The 17,166-nt window shown below is 37.2% G+C and overlaps 1 long non-coding RNA gene and 1 pseudogene across 3 annotated transcripts; both read right to left on the minus strand.

Annotated features, from left to right (window-relative positions):
* Window positions 1-1,372: 1,372 nt before the first annotated feature.
* Window positions 1,373-15,840, minus strand: LOC149111723 (uncharacterized). Of its 3 annotated transcripts, XR_016207234.1 has the most exons (5): window positions 15,183-15,840; window positions 11,919-11,986; window positions 3,910-3,977; window positions 3,298-3,367; window positions 1,373-3,146 (listed from the first exon to the last, which is right to left on the minus strand). It is a non-coding gene; the product is annotated as an uncharacterized LOC149111723 (long non-coding RNA). The 3 variants fall into 3 exon arrangements; XR_016207235.1 differs by lacking the exon at window positions 3,298-3,367 and having other exon boundaries at window positions 15,183-15,838; XR_016207233.1 differs by having other exon boundaries at window positions 1,373-3,367; window positions 15,183-15,838.
* Window positions 5,959-8,186, minus strand: LOC149111724 (uncharacterized; annotated as a pseudogene).
* Window positions 15,841-17,166: the final 1,326 nt, after the last annotated feature.

A 17,166-nucleotide genomic window follows, 5' to 3' on the forward strand; every position in this document is an offset into this window, starting at 1 on the left:
AATTGTTCATGTAAACGTTTAAATTGGTAGGCAATCTGTCTGAGAATGGAGAATGAATATCGTTCTATATTCACCGAGTTTCACGCATAAGAAAATATGAACTTTCCCTTCCGGTTGGGCCAGAAACCGCGGGGGGCTAGGACCTTGAACTAGTCTGGCTGAGACGTCAAAACAAGAACGGAGGTCTACAAACTTCCGTTAATATTTACAATTTTAAACCAAATTTGAAATTACGCTTAATGCTTTATTCCTAGTATATTTAACTGATTTGTTGCTATTGTTTGTCTGGTTCGAAAAATATATCGACGTATGTTTTTGTTTCGATCGACATTACATCCTGACTATTCAATTGCATGCTCATAGAACCACAACAAAGCTAATAACGTTGGTCAATCACAAAGCACATAGAATCAATGCTCGGGGCAAATAATGCAGCTGACGCGGAGCGTGGGAAAACAAGTGCAAGTGACTCCCGATTGGTTTTAGTTTAACTTCTGAGTGGATGACAAAGTTGCCGAAGTTTTTTAAGCCAATCGCTTAGCGTAGCTATGCAAAACCGACTACTTTTCGATACTCACTTGAAAACGGCTGTATGATTTTTCTCTAGCAATTTAGAACAAATAAGCAGATTATGTAATTTCTGATATTTTTAGCTGGCTAACATAGGTTTCTAGCTTTTTTGATAAGTTATACTTTGATGGATCATTTTTACCCCCTTGTCACATGATCCGACAATAATGTCATCACAGAAATGTCCAATTATTAGTCCTCTTTTTTATATAAAACGTTACCATAGCACCAGTACAACCTGTCGAAGATACCTTTAATGTTAGCTCTAAGTGCTGGATAAACGAACTTGCAGTTGATGGTCGCCCCTTTTTATTGTCGAATTGTGATAAGCATGGTAAGATGCAACTTTTTCCAAAGTTTTAATAAATTCTAAGGAGGTTCAGAGCCACGTTAAATTGTCAACTTAATGTTTGTACTGTTGCTTGGTAACATATTAAGCCATAAAGATTACCATTAAAGGTGCACCAATGACCAAGCATTTGCGTGATACCAATATTGTAGCATTACCGGATAAACAGTGTTAGATTGATCCGTAAAAGTAAAACTGTCGGAAAACTGTTTGATAAACAGCCTGTTCCTCTTCACCTAGGCCCAGTCATAAAAAACTATTTTAATATTTAAATATCTCATATTTGTTGCAACGAGAAAATTGTCCAGTCAAACAATAGCAGTCACAAACAGCCATTGGGTGAATGCTTACAGCCATTTGAAAATTTAACTTGCAAATTATTTATGCTTTGAAACATACCGACAGGTACAGACAACTAATTGATATAAACTGTTACCATTACAGTATAGAAAATAAGGGTAAGGAACAGTTTTATTGATCATTCTTAAAATAGACAATGATTAGTATAGCTGTATCTTGGGCGGCTGATACTCCCCAGTCATGTGATTAATGGCGGCTTGTCTGCAATATAAATATGTCCTTCAAAATGCACCACCACTGGAAGAAATCTAAAGGGAAAGAGGAGCAAGCAATAATATTATTCAAGCTATCAATAAATCATCAAACACAAAGCCACCATCCATGGAGGTGGGTATTTCATTTAACTCTGACAAATTCTTGACAGAGAACTGTGGATTTTAGATCAACTTAACCATTAGGGATCTTGTCCTTGCAGACCGAGGATTTACTGTCCACGAGGAAGTATGGTTTCGCCAAGTTGAACTCATCATCCCTGCATTCACAAAAGGTAAAAATCAGCTCCATCCTCTAGATGTTGAGAAAACTCGTAAAATTGCTAATGTCCGCATTCACCTGGAACGTGTCATTGGCATCCTCAGACAGAAGTATACAATTCTTCAAAGCACGCTACCTACAGACTTTTTCACATGCATGGAGAGCCAAACTCCTTTGATTGATAGGCTCGTGACGGTGTGCTCTGTCCTGGTGAACCTTTGCCCGCCTATCGTACCTTTTGATTAAAGATTACAGTACTCTTGTGGAGGTTTTCTTCCCGTTGCACTAATTTTGTAATTTTTAATGTCTGGTGCCAGAAAATTTCCATACCTTCCCCAAGGATGGGTTTTTGGTTTGAACCCTCCCACCAACTCTGAAATTTCCAGTTACGCTTCATACTTTCCCTAAGAATTTTGGCTTTTGGGACCTCCCTCTGCCCTCGGAATTTTCAGTAATCATCGTTTGGGTGGGTATGGATATTTTGTGGAACCACACATATAGAGATACATTGTATTGGTACCTTGTTTCAGATATTTAACAATTTCAAAGTTAAAACAATTTTGTACAAAGAGAGAATAGTCACAGGTATTAATAAAGGTTCTTTGCACGTTTTAAAAATGGTAATTCTAACAATACCATTGTACTGGACTGTGATTAATAGACTATTGTTGATACAAATGCTGTTATACTGTTTTGCACAATTGCATGGGGTGGGGAAGCCCCCATATGAAACAGACAGGATAGGTTGCGCACCTAGGATTGTAAATTTTAAATGCTTGGTCTTGCTATTTTGGGGGTCTAAAAAGCTTGAGCAATCCAGTGTCATCTCCCCCAGGGGTTTGATTCGAAATTTCCAGTGCCTCAGTCTCAGTCTGTTTCATATGGCCGTACCCTTCCCTCACTGCAGGCACAACACTGAAAATTGGAAGAGCACCCCTTGCAATAGATTCAAGATAATATTTTAGATTTTTTTCATCATTCTTTGCCAACATTTATTTTCATGAAAATTTAAAGCATTAAGCAACTGTCATTGAGACGGACAGTTTTTTGGTAAAACGTTTGTCTACCAACAATTAGATGTTGAATTGTTCATTTGCCATCTAGCAAGTTTGTGGACTGTTGGCTAACAATGTTGGGACATTGTTTGCTGACATGTGCTTTCTCTGTAATAAAATCATAGTGCAGGAAATCCACATGTAATAGATCTGAGCTACACACATACATTTTTTTTTTGTAAAAGGTTTATCTATTGCTTTTATTTTTAAATAAATTTATCACAAAGTTCAGTGAAAAGCATCTAATTAGTCTAAAAGCAAAAACACAAGATGTTTTAATCCAAGCTATTGAAGTCCCCCCTGTGATCAAAGTCAAATTTCTCCTTGCAGTGCAATTACTGAAACAAGAGAAAAGGTTATGAGAGTTAATAAAATGATCACATAGCAAAACTGCTTTAATGAAGATTAGTTGGGAGAACTTGTATGTGCTTTATGGGTTCTAAAGGGTCAAATCGTGCAGTATTAATACTTAAAGTGAGCCAATCTTACCCACGAGGCTTTGCATTCCATTAGGTTTATTGTAACACAAGCACCGGGTGCATTCTAGATGACATTGGCTCTTTAAGAAAACAAACGAGGACATTATTTACACACTATTACGAAACTGACCTCTAGTTTCAGTGTTTGAATTTCTAACTTTGCATGAGTAATTGAAGTAATGATTCTTTGTTTTCAAGGTAAACTCCATCACATTGTATTTGGTGAAAGTTAACTTAGGTAAGACATGCATGATTATACTGCTTACATCGTGTTCCTTCAGTTTCTCGAGTGGAGAATTGACTCGTGTAGGTGCACACCTTTTAAGCAGACACTTGTGTCATGCTTTCATTTACATGTAATCAATTCATTTTCGATTTCTCAGAAGCTGATGGTCAGCGGTATTCAACAATCCTCAAAGGAATCAGCTTCAGTCCAAAGAGAAAATAAATTTGCCAACTTATTCACAGCAAAGAGAAAGTATTTGCAGTCTAGTTTTAATTAACAATAATAATGCCTAGGGATAATGCCTTGTTCGATTGCAGGTATATATATATTTTTTTAATTACCACGTATACTCTGGAAAATGTATCTTCTTTCTTGGTTAGCAATGCATAGACATACCTTTTATTTCGCTTCCAAGTCCGTGAATGCCACTGTAGTGGTTGATGAGTTTACGCTTCAATAAGAGCCTGCACATGAAAAGTTTGACAAAACGCTTTAAAATAGTCTAAACAAAAAATTGACATTTGTAAAAGTTGTAATACTCGAAATATATTGAACTGGACTCACTTTTCAGGCAAAAATAGTTACTGTTGTGATGTCTGAAATACCTTGAGCGGGAATCCCAATTTCCAAGCAAAAATAAGTTTTTAAAACTTAAAAACCTCATAAAGGGAATGTCAAGAATCCTGCGTATAATGAGATTCACCAAAGTGTTTTTATTCTGTGCTTTGTGTGTTGTCTGCATAATGAATGAACTATATTCCGATTTATTGGCTGTTGAGTCCAATACGTCTTTTATCATTGGTTAAATTTAAATCTGTTAGATGTTAAAACAAATAATATTTTTGGTTGTCAGCATGTATTTGAAAAAAAAAACAAAGAGAATTTTGTGTCACGCGGAAAATATTTTTTGGCAGGTGCTTTTAGTTTAACCCGCTCAACGGCCATAAAATCTATCAAAATCATTTTAAAATGCTTGCATGACAATAATACATACAGTTTTTTTTCCTTCCTGCTTGTTCTTTACCGGCTTTATTTTTTTTAAATTAGCAATTTCGTAATGCTCGTGTTTCAAGTGATTGAGCTTCTGCATCAAAGTCCTCCCTACGGCGCGTAACCATAACACTGTACCACAGACACAGACACCTTGTTCTTCAATTGGTAAGCCTGTTTTATTCGAAGATTAAGGTATACAAGTAGAATGCAACTATTTGATTCTTATAACCAAACACAATTTTTTGGGTGACGACTGGACTTGCAACCGAGTAGAGTCTGTCCAGAGAGATTTTGTGTCTGGTATGAAGGTTAGTGTACCTGATAAGAACTGTGGGTTTATTGTAACACAAGCACCGGGTGCATTCTAGATGACATTGGCTCTTCAAGAAAACAAATGATGACATTATTTACACACTCTATTACGAAACTGACCTCTAGTTTCAGTGTTTGAATTTCTAACTTTGCATGAGTAATTCAAGAAGTGATTCTTTGTTTCCAAGGTAAACTCCATCACATTGTATTTGGTGAAAGTTAACTTAGGTAAGACATGCATGACTATACTGCTTACATCGTGTTCCTTCAGTTTCTCGAGTGGAGAATTGACTCCTGTAGGTGCACACCTTTTAAGCAGACACTTGTGTCATGCTTTCATTTACATGTAATCAATTCATTTTCGATTTCTCAGAAGCTGATGGTCAGCGGTATTCAACAATCCTCAAAGGAATCAGCTTCAGTCCAAAGAGAAAATAAATTTGCCAACTTATTCAAAGCAAAGAGAAAGTATTTGCAGTCTAGTTTTAATTAACAATAATAATACCTAGTGATCAAGTATAGAATGCCACATGCAAGTGAAAATCCATAAAAGACTAATATTTTTGTAACAAATCCCTGCGAGTTATTTGGTAATTTAAAATTATTATGACAGTGAGGCTGAGGGATTGACTGTAATTGGTATTACTTAAACAATCCTAAGTTTAGTCTCTAAGGAAGGGGAATGGTAGGAAATTACTTCATTTGACCACACTTTAACCATTTTATCAGGTGCCCACGCATTTTTGGAATGTCATACTGAATCATTTTGGCGTCATCCATGGGATGACACAGGGAAGCAGGGATGGCGCAGTGGTGAGAGCACTCGCCTCCCACCAATGTGGCCCGGGTTCGATTTCCGGACCCGACGCCATAAGTGGGTTGAGTTTGTGTTGGTTCTCTTCTCTGCTTCGAGGGTTTTTCTCCGGGTTCTCCGGTTTTCCCCCCTCAGCAAAAACCAACATACAGCTGATTCCAGCTGGCTGTAAGCTGTGCTCCAAGGTCACACATGGATCGTATAGCGGCTGCCAGAGGCGCCAATGTATGCTTTCGGCTCGACCTTGTTGAGCTGCGTCGTTGCTGTACTTTGCGACGGCGATTAGCCACGATAATAATAATTATTATTATTATTATTATTATTATTATTATGAACACAAAGCTTGTAGCATAAGCTATTGAAAACACACCACAGTCAGATCTATTCAGTTGTTGCTGAATAGAGACAACTAAAGTTTTCTGAATTCATTACCAAGAAGGTCTCGTGCTTGCTCTTCGATGTCATCGCAAATAACATCATGGAAAAGGCTATCATATAAGCTAACATGGCCCTTAGTACATCCTATTGAGCTGAGGCAAACCCAATGGTCTCCTCCAGTGTGTAATAACTGAACAAACTCTTCACCAACAACATCAAAATTTCTGCAAAGACCAAGGGTTGGTTTTGAAATCCCTCAATGTTGGGATTAAGTTTTTTTAAACAAAGCCTTCTCTTCCGAGTGAACCTGTCTTATTAACATTGAAGTTAATAGTTGTTCCAATAAATGAAACCTCTGGGTCAGTTGTTAAGTTTTGTGAGCCGATGGAGGTGGAAGTTGATGGCTCATTATTAAGGGTTTCTGAATCCATGCTGGCTGGTTTTGATGGCTTACTTTTCAGGGTTTCTGAATCTAGGGTGGCTGGTTTTGATGGCTTGCTGTTAAGGGTTTCTGAATCCATGCTGACAGGTGTTGATGGCCTACTTTTCAGGGTTTGTGAATCCAGGGTGGCTGGTGTTGATGGCCTGCTGTTAAGGGATTCTGAATCCTTGCTGGCTGGTGTTGATGGCCTGCTGTTAAGGATCTCTGAATCCATGCTGACAGTTGTTCATGGCCTACTTTTAGGTGTGGCAATCTTGCAGTTACTACAAACCCAGGTTGTGTTAGCATTGCTTGGATACCGTTGGTATGACATGCATGTCAGATGAAAAAACTTCCCACTTGAGCATAATTCATTGTGACATTTCAATGACTTTTCATTAGGTTCAGCTTTCTTTGAGCATATGCAGATCTTTTCCAGCTTTGCTGCCTCAGTCAAGCACTGATCTTTCATATCTGGGAATTTCTTGGATTTGCTCTTGTAAACTGAGGTAACCTTCTACAATGTGGGCAGTACCAGACGTTTGGTACTTTCAGTTTATTAATACACAAATGAGACGGGTGAAATGTGGACACTTTGCATTCAGGATATGCACAGGTAATTGTTCTTTCATTTGTGCTTTGTCTGCAGTAACAATCACCTGATGGCTGACTTTCCCTTGGACTTATCTGAGGTTTTAAGTCCACCTTTCTAGTGTACCAGCGAGCTAATATTTCTGGCAATACACAACTTCTCCAAAATTTCTTTAGCTTGGGGATTTGTGTCTCCCAGTGTTCAATGTCTGGAAATATTCTTTGCTTCACAAACCGATGCGATGTTCCATCTGTGGCAAACACAATGAAATCCAAGTAAGCTCTCCCAGCAGTATGAATTTGCTGTTGAGCTTGAAAGTAATAGTCATGCTCTCTTTTTAACATAAATTCATCTCCATGTTTCTCTAAACAAGAGGCTTTTATTTTCACATAACTGTCAAAGTCAAGCCCCTCGATGCAGAAGGGGCACTTTACTTCTCCGCAGCCCTGTCCACAACAGTCACACTCACAGAGAAAGTCTGGGGTTGCATGCAAAAATGGATATTTCTTATTAATGATTGTCCCACATTGGGTAACAACAGAGTTTGCATGAGTCTCTTTCATGGTTTTTTCATAAACTGCAATAGCTAGCGCTTCGTGTTTACATCCATGTTTAGTGGCTGCTGTACTAAAACGAAAAATATTTGGATAAGATGGGGTTTTGATCAAAGATTGCGATGGCTGTGATGGATCTGTGTGGTTCGCTGCACGGCATTTTGAAGCACCTATCCTTCCAGCTCTGTGCCTAACAAAGGCACCTCCTTTAGCCTGATCAACAGTGTTCCTTTCAATTACCTTTATTCATCAGATAACTTTAAACCAACTTTGTAGCACTACTGGAGTAGACAAGGGTAAGATAAATCACGATATCTCATTTCGTAAAAATCTGCGATCGATTTAATATTTTATTTGCCCTCAGAATCTAGCACCACTTTGTTAAGAGGCTACACCGTTGTTTCTTGAACCAGGAATCGAAGACAAATAGAAGGTTTACATACTCTACCTGTGCTTCTGTTTTCTCTTCGAAAAAAGCTCTTCTCTGCCTTTCTGTACTACTGAACTGTATCATAGAACTGTTGGTGCAGCCTAGCAAGATGCAGCCCTAGGTACTGAGCAAAAGAAGCGGGTTCCTGACTTTCCTTAGCTTAAAGTAACCCCATATAATTGTAGACATGAAAAACACTATTAATAAAAAGGCCATCGACTGAAATCCCTCTGTAGGTAATTCAGGAGACAGGAACACCTGAGAAATTAAGTATAGAACAATCTCTTTACATTGAGACATTACTCACTGATCTCTTAGGATGAAAGGAAAAGCCATTTGTCAAGAAATCTACATACAATTGTCAGAAAAGTTCGTTGGAACCCTGTGAAAACCTTAAGAGCACCTTATAGAAAGGAGAAAGGTTGCTTATCTGTTATACATTCCGTTATTCTATTATTTTGTTTACCTTTCTCTCCACTCGTAACTGAACAACAGTGAAAATTTTATTTTTAGGGTTGCAACGCCGACAAAGGGGAAGAAGACTAATTCAAAACAGATTAGATGGCTTCAAAAAGGACATAAATTTTCTGAAAGGCAGTCAGAGGTACACGTAAACACAGTAGTTTTTTTCTAAACTATTTGTAACTAACCGATAATAGTACTCGCTATTTGGCATTGTCGTACTGAAAAGCATAAATTTGCCAGCCATTCTTTGGCTCTTGGTGACAATTAAAACTATATATACTGTGCGATGATGGTGAAGGCTTAGTTACAAGATCATCAAACAAGCTGTTTGGTACTTAACTAAAATTCCGTTACAATTTTTGCATTCTTTTGTAGTTAGTAACCGAGCTTTGCAGGGTCTTATGGATACCGCCATAGTTGAATGAAGCCAACTTGTGAAAAGAGGGCCATTATAATTACATCTGATCAAGTTTATAAAAGAATGTCAAAACCTGGAGGCAGCACGCCATTTTTTACGTTAGCTCTTGATTATGTTGTGAAAATTATGTTATTTGAGTGATAAAAGTTCACTTTTAAATCAAAGTTACTGGAAGCTGAAGACCACCGTGGAGAGGTCAGAACATCGCAAGGAAACAGCGAGCAGGATTTTCAGTAAGTAGAGGTTTCGTTTGACTCGCATTTGTCTTCAGGGCTGTTAATCGCTTGGTTTGGTTAGCTCGTCAACCTCTAAGTCTATAGCGTTAAATCTCACGACGTTTGTAACCGTCTTTCCCGGTCAGACAAATTGTTTGTCTTTTTTACATGGAAAACTTGTTACCACTTTACTGGGCCAATGGCGACCACACTCTCGACATTCCGAGTAGCAAGTAACGATTTTGATCGTCTTTGTTTCACCGAAACGTCCATGTCCTTTTGGGAATACTCCAACATTAAAAGGGAATGTGTAATAGTAGATGTAGCGGTCATCATGGTCTTGGTCCTTACTTGCCCTCAAACGGCCTGATCGAAGCAGGTCAATAACAACATTGAAAAGCCTATGACGCGGTATGTTTTTTTCACAAAACATCGACCATCTCCCATGTTTTCTTTTAGGGTAATGCTTTCTGACGATGTGACTTTGCGCCCATTTAGGTATTTTCACTTTCCTTAAGGTCAATACACAAGAAAAACATTGTAAACGCAATGGCCTCATTGTGTAGCGTCGATGCTGTAGCTTCAATTCTTTTACTTGTCAGAAGCGGCAAGCCTTTTACTTCCCAGCGGTTACCCTCTCCACGCATGTTCGAAGAACTTTACTGAACTAGAGCGCATGCACAATCAAACCAGAACCATTATTGTGTAGTTCCGGTTTTCGATGTGACCGAAAACGCGCGGGCCGTGGGACGAGATGACATGTCTAAAGCTGTGCATGGTTTAAGTGAAGGTGTTCACTGATAGGGATCAGTATTGCCGTTGCAAATTGTTGTGGCCTGATTTTTTAATTGACATACTGTTTGTTCATTCGTCTATTCATTTCAATTTGTCTATTCGTTCCAATTCACTCCTTGGTAAGCTATAATAGGTCCAAAGTTCACCTACACCTTTCATTTTCTGTTCAACAAAGTATAGTCTGTGATTCCCTAGTTGTATGATTTTTTTGAGGCCTCTCGCGCCGTCTACACGCTCGAATGTTTAACTAATAAGTTATTTTATGTCATCGCATCGAAAAGGTAAGTTATAAGCAGCAAAAATATGAGTGTCAGTTAAATCGTTGTCTCGTGTAATTTGGAGAAAATACTTAGAAGGTAATTTAAGTTTCGTCCAACACAGCAACGAGGATAAAGATAAACCCTTTTATATTTCTTACATTTTCTCCTTAATTCTAAGCTTGGTTTAAAATTCAAGTTCGTCTGCAAGGTTAGTGTCTCTGGCGTGTTATATGTCACAAATTATGCTGCAATTTACTTTTGGACGATCTTTGATTACAACCACTTTGTGAGCTTTTTATTTTGATGGATTTGTCCCATAAAGTCAATTTTTATCCTACTTTCAAGGAAGAGGAATGAATTTAAGTTGTAAAATGCGTTAGTTGTCTCTACATTTGTTCGATGAATCGGGAAAAACCAACAATAATGACATTGTGATACAGCCCTAAAAGTACCTTCTTAAAGAAATGAAGTAACGGAACTATAGGACTTTCTCAAAAAACGAAGCTATACCAAAGCTCGAATACTGGCAATTCTCCCTTCGCTTCACAGATTTTCTGCTTATTCTAAATAACTGCCTTTGCAATGAGATTGTTTTAATCGAAGAAAGTTTCATTCCACTGAATCTATCATCCAAGCCTGTTTTCGATCTCGATATATTTACAACTTTCGTTAAGTGAGTCCGCTTTGATGAAGACTTTCCTTGAAAACTTTTACCCGTCTCTTCTTCAAACCGGTTTTTTGATTTTTAAAAGAAAAACTTGGAACAATTCAAAGCCATCGTTATGACAGCATAAAGATGAAGAAGTCATGAAAAATTAATTGGTCTTATTTTGCAACGCAAAATTTTAACTCATGTTTTTCAAAACGAGCCTTGCATTGAGTGAGTATTGAGACAAAACGTTCGTGGATGTTAAGAGAAAACGAATTTGTCGGTGTTGAGAACAATCATGTTAATTCCAAAATTGGCAGATGAAAATAAAAGATAAGTAAACTAAAACAATATATGTACTACTTGTTTCCTTCTTAAAATACTTGAAGCGGTGTTTTAATTTTAAAAGAAACACTTGGAACAGTTTATAGCCTGCGTTGCGACAGTATAAACAAGAAGAAATCATAAAAATTAATGAAAAATGTATCTTTAGTCGATTCATATTGATACATGAGAGGATTGAATTATTTTTACGACCTATAGGTGAGTACCATACTGACAAATCTAAATTGGTTAGCTAAGAAAAAAAAAAACTCATATTTTGCATGAGCGTAGAAGATTTACATTCAATCTCTCTAAAATGGAAATTCGCAAAGATAATTCGTCAGATCGCATTTAAAATGACAGCATCGATTTGATGGCATTGCCAAGAAACCACTCCACATTTTTTTTTTCTGGTGTTCTTTACTGGGAGAAAATCAACCTCAAGTGCTAACATAGCGTTGGATATATTGCAGGTGCAAGCCCCTACTGATTGGTTTAATTTGGGACGATGGACGCACTGAACTATATATTTTCTATCATGGCCTGAAGCAACTCAAGAATAATGTTTGTCAAATTTCGGCTACAGTCATCAATCCCCCAAATCTCTCTTCACTCCGTTCGCCTGTCATTCTTTCAGCATAGCCTGCGTTGCAGACGGAAATTTCCCTGTAAATAACGTTGCGTCGTTCTTGTTCGATTGCAGCTGTATATATTTTTTAATAACCACGTATATATATACTCTGGAAAATGTATCTTCTTTCCTGGTTAGCAATGCATAGACATACCTTTTATTTGACTTCTAAGTCCGTGAATGCCACTGTAGTGGTTGATGGGTTTACGCTTCAATAAGAACCTGTACACGAAAAGTTTGACAAAACGTTTTAAAATAGTTTAAAGAAAAAATTGAAATTTGTAAAAGTTGTAATGCTCGAAATATATTGAACTGGACTCACTTTTCAGGCAAAAATAGTTAATGTTGTGATGTTTGAAATACTTTGAGCGGGAATCCCAATTTCCAAGCAAAAATAAGTTTTTAAAACTTAAAAACCTCATAAAGGGAATGTTAAGAATCCTGCGTATAATGAGATTCACCAAAGTGTTTTTATTCTGTTCTTTGCGTGTTGTCTGCATAATGAATGAGCTATATTCCGATCCATTGGCTGTTGAGTCCAATACTTCTTTTATCATTGGTTAAATTAAATCTGTTAGATGTTAAAACAAATAATATTTTTGGTTTTCAGCATGTGTATGAAAAAAAACAAAACAAAAATAATTTTGTGTTATGCAGAAAATATTTTTTGGCAGATGCTTTTAATATAACCCGCTTAACGGCCATGAACTCGATCAAAATCATTTTAAAATGCTTGCATGACAATAATACATACAGTTTTTTCCCTTCACGCTCGCTCTTTACCGACTTTATTTTTTAAATTTACAATTTCTTAATGCTCTTGTTTAAAGTGATTAGAACTTTTGCATCAAAGTCCCCCCTAGGGCGCGTAACCATAACACTGTACCACAAACACAGACACCTTGTTCTTCAATTGGTAAGCCTGTTTTATTCGAAGATTAAGGTATACACGTAGAATGCAACTATTTCAATTGATTCTTATAACTACACACAATTTTTTTGGTTGACGACTGGACTTGCAACCGAGTAGAGTCTGTCCAGAGAGATTTTGCATGTGTCTGTTATGAAGGTTAATGTACCTGATAGCTAAGAACTGTGCTATGTTGCCCTTTGAGGGGAAGGGGGATGTTGTAACGACGTATTAGTGTCCCCTCGCGAGAAAGCGAAAAATGTTAGGACTGGCGGTATCTTAAGTAACTGCACCATTTATTTCGTTAATCCTCGGCATTTTGTTTAAAATGCTTATAGGTATAGTGTAGTTGAACTGGAGTCTGATGAGTTTTCGACAGTTATTGCTGACTGGCATTTTTGACAACAATAGTATGCGGCGTAATGCAAAATGTTATCGCAGTTTCTTATTACTTTCCACTCTAACAACTTGAGTAATTAGCAATTAGGGCATAACCCAGTTGCTCTAGAAACGAGAGGAAGGCGTCAGATTTTCTCCAACAAGATGTTTTGTTTTCCACACCAGACATTATAGTTTTAGCATTATGTTAAACAACAATGACCCAAATTTGTGACTTTTCCCAAGGTTTACCTCAGGTGATTGGACATCTCTATGGCAACCGAGTTTCTTTCTCTCTCCAGACTCCTTAAGACTCCTTAAACCAAATTTGGAGCCCAGCTTTCGGTTTACACCAAGTTTTTTGGTTCAAAAGACAATATCTGCTTTTCTTATACTAGTTTTTTTTTAAAGAGTTTTCGAATTAATAACATATTTCGTAAAAGACGTAAAGCTGTCGTAACCTAGTGAAAATAATGTTTTCCTTTCTTACGTGGGATGTCTCGCAGCAACTCGCGATCAATCGATTTTTACGTGTTATCTGATCTTTTCACTAAGATGTGGGCCGAAAAAAACACCTGGGTAAATCCTGATTCGTGTGTCCGCATGATCAGAAGGGATCTCAAAGTGTTTAAAGTACAGCTACATATATAAAAACTAGTCATATTAATGTAGGGGAAAGAGAAAAGATTGTAGGAAAAAATTGTGTTAATTCTAATTAGAAGGTAGGCGGTGAATTCGATATATCGACGTTCGCGACAAAAATCATTTGTAATCCATCAATTTAGTTTGTTAGCAGCTTTTTCAAAATCTCTAACAAATGCCGAATTATCATAATTCGACTCGTTTCGCGCAAAAGTAAAAGACTTGCTTGTCATAATGAGGGCATATATATATTTTTTTTATCTAAGAAAAAAATAGAGTTATCTAAAGTCTGTCAAAACGATTTTTCGCCAACTGTCAAAAGTTAAGAAATGTATTTTATACATAAAAGTTTGGCATAAATAATATTTCAGAACAGGTTTAAAGAAGTTTTTTGACAAAAATAGATTAGAGAAATTATAGAAATAAATGATTATGATTCGGGTCTCCCGAACGTGTTTGTTATCGATTTAATGTATATTCGTTATACAATAGTACCATCGCTTCAATTACGTGAATTTTGCTTCATGCGAAGCTGAGTCATATCAAAAGGGTCATCTGTTCAGACTAATGGAACATAAAGCAAACAACATAATATAAGGCAAAATAAATTAAGAGCAAAACATCCGATCACTTTTGTAACATTCCCGTCTGTTGGTATTAAGGCTTTACACCCTTTTCTTTGTATCTCTGGCACTTAATAGAAATAGGTCACTGTTAAATGTTCGTTTTAAAATATTTTTGCAAGGAGAAAGTCAGAGGGCAAAACAAATACCAGTTTCCGAATGATTTCGTGATGTTTACTTGAAATGTTTGTTCTTTTTAGCTTTTAGCCTATTGACGCTATTCTGACACTGACTTCTTACCATCTTTGAGGGATTGTGATAATCTTTGATCTTTCCCTATTTCCACCACTAAGAAAATATGACAAGACGGTACAAAAATCATCAAACGCTCTACGCGATCTCAAAGGCCAAGTGCAGACGCCATACTTCACATGAGCCGAATCGAATGCAAATGAGAAAAATCCTTTGTTCTCCTTCACTAGCATTCCATTCGGTTCATGTGAAGTACGGCGTCTGAACTGGGCCTAAGACAGTAATGAAGGGACTTTTTTTATATACATGAATCCTGTAAAACGAAAAGTATGGATAACCATAATATTTGTCACTGGATTAATAGGCCACGTTCGATATATCAATATTCTAAGATGGCTCCGTCGCTTTTAGGACAAAGTTGCAATTTTTTTGATGCTTCTTTTTTCCCTCAACTCTCAAAACAGAGGCACCTGGGAAAGGACACAACATGAAGTGTAGAAGGTTGTGTCCGCAATTAGTGCCGTTGTCACTTGAACGACTGGGCACTTTTAATAAAGGATATGTTCACGTTCATGTTCAAGTATCGTTCGTGCTCTGTTAAGGCTTACACATAACGTGAAGTAGTCATTTTATAGACGTGACCATAACTATCATGTAATTTCTTGGACAATACCTTTGAAAAACGTTCAGACCTGTTCCAAGGATCCTCTCTTTTCATTACTTTAGCCTGCATTCAGGTGAAAGGAGTAATCTTTGCCATCGGAGCTCTGATATGTGCTGCCACTGAATGAGGGCTTTAGACGAATCAATGTCGAGAAAGAACTGTACTACTTCTCCACCGAGACTTGGTCATGCACCAGGAACAAAACAAGAGAAGCTTATTTGAAGACTTTGCAAAATCGTATTTGCGTTGGATAGAAAAGTGTCTGTTGTAGTGTGATTTATTTATTTTTCGGCCATTTCTACTCTACAAGACGTCATACTGACAAGACAGTTCTAATTACAGAATGCTCCCTTATGCCAGTTGGAGAATAAGAATACTTGCGAGGCTTTGACTGTTACCAAGTGATGCCTTTCTCATACCTGATATAATATGCATAAGTCGGAATGGGACAACTACCCGGGATACTTGAATTCAGCACCGTGTAAGCATGGCTTCGGTGAAAAAAAAAAAAAAAAAAGATAAAAAATGGTGGAGTGTATTGGCCCTGAGTCGACCGACGGCTATTATCCAATAAAGCTCCAGCAAGATGGCTCAGTAAGAAATTTATTAAACGGCACAAGACAAAAAAAGAAACACATAAAAACATAAAAAATAAAATAAAAGCCTAGAAAAGAAAAGATCCCCGTAAAACTTGGTTATTAATTAATGAGATGAGCTCTCGTCAGCATAAAAGAAAGTTATTGCTGATATTGAAATCGGGGATATGAAAAATAGCTCTGCATGCTAAGTGGCGGAAGCCCTCAACTTTCATTTCGCAATCATTGGACAAGACTGGAAACTAAAAAAGCTACTGGTTTGGATAATGTGACTGGAAATATCAAGAATCGCTGGCTAGGTCTGAAAAATCGAAAATCCCGATACTTTGCCTGCCTAAAGGCAGAGAACTATCTTCGAAAATACTGCTCTGATTTTCGAAGAATTTACAGTTTTCGAGAAATTTGCAAATAAACGAAACTACAGCCTCCACCTAATTAAATACAGTCGACTCCCGATAACTCGAACCTTCAAGGGAAATTGAAAAAGGTTCCAGTTATCGAGAGTTCCAGTTAAAAGTTAAAAACAGTGTTTAACGTTCTTCTACTCATGCAGTTTATATCTTAATCAAATTTAATTACGGAATAGAGAAGTCGAGTGAAAATAAAACGATACAGTTCTAAATTACTGTATAAATCGGAAAGTAATGTAATGTGAAAAATATAACAAAGAAGAGCAGCAGGGAGAAGTCCAGAAACTGTGAATTGCACAGGTTTTTTAAAAAGAACAATGCATGTGTCGGGCTACTGGTACAAAGCTCATACGATTTACATTTTCAAAGTTCATGTAAATTCCTTTTTCTATTCATACAGTGTACATTTTAATCAAATTTATAGGGAAGTCGAGTTAAAATGGAACAATATATTTCTTAATTTCGTATAAACTGAACTGACATGTTTTGCGTAATGTAAAAGGAAAAAGTTCACACGGCTGCTTCAAAATAAATATAATGTTTTGGACCACAGTACACTGTTTGTTTTGACTTTTCAGGTATTGACAGACATGGTTCAAGTTATCGAGGGTAAAATTATATAGCAAATGACCTGAAGGGAAACGAAAATTGCTTCGAGTTAACGGGAGGTTCGAGTTATCGAGGGTTCGAGTCACGTACTGAGGGTGAAAGTACAGTAAACGTATGACGGAAATCCGGGGCCTCGATTTTGTGTCGAGTTAGCGCGAGAACATTAACCGATTTGCCACTGAGTGTTCGAGTTAGCAAGGGTTCAAGTTACAGGGAGTCGACTGTATGCCAAAAATATCCGGAAATTGACCAAGTTCTCGGTATTTACATTGAAATAATTTACAATACTAGAACACAGGATCAACTTAGCTTAAGAGCATTACCTCTCGTCTGTCTTAAAATGGGAAGTTTTAATTAATAATCGCTATATAAAGCACT

The sequence above is a fragment of the Orbicella faveolata genome, unplaced genomic scaffold (genome assembly GCF_042242905.1).
Source record: "Orbicella faveolata isolate gen_17 unplaced genomic scaffold, um_ofav_v1 contig_2, whole genome shotgun sequence".
In the NCBI taxonomy this organism is placed as follows: Eukaryota; Metazoa; Cnidaria; class Anthozoa; order Scleractinia; family Merulinidae; genus Orbicella; species Orbicella faveolata.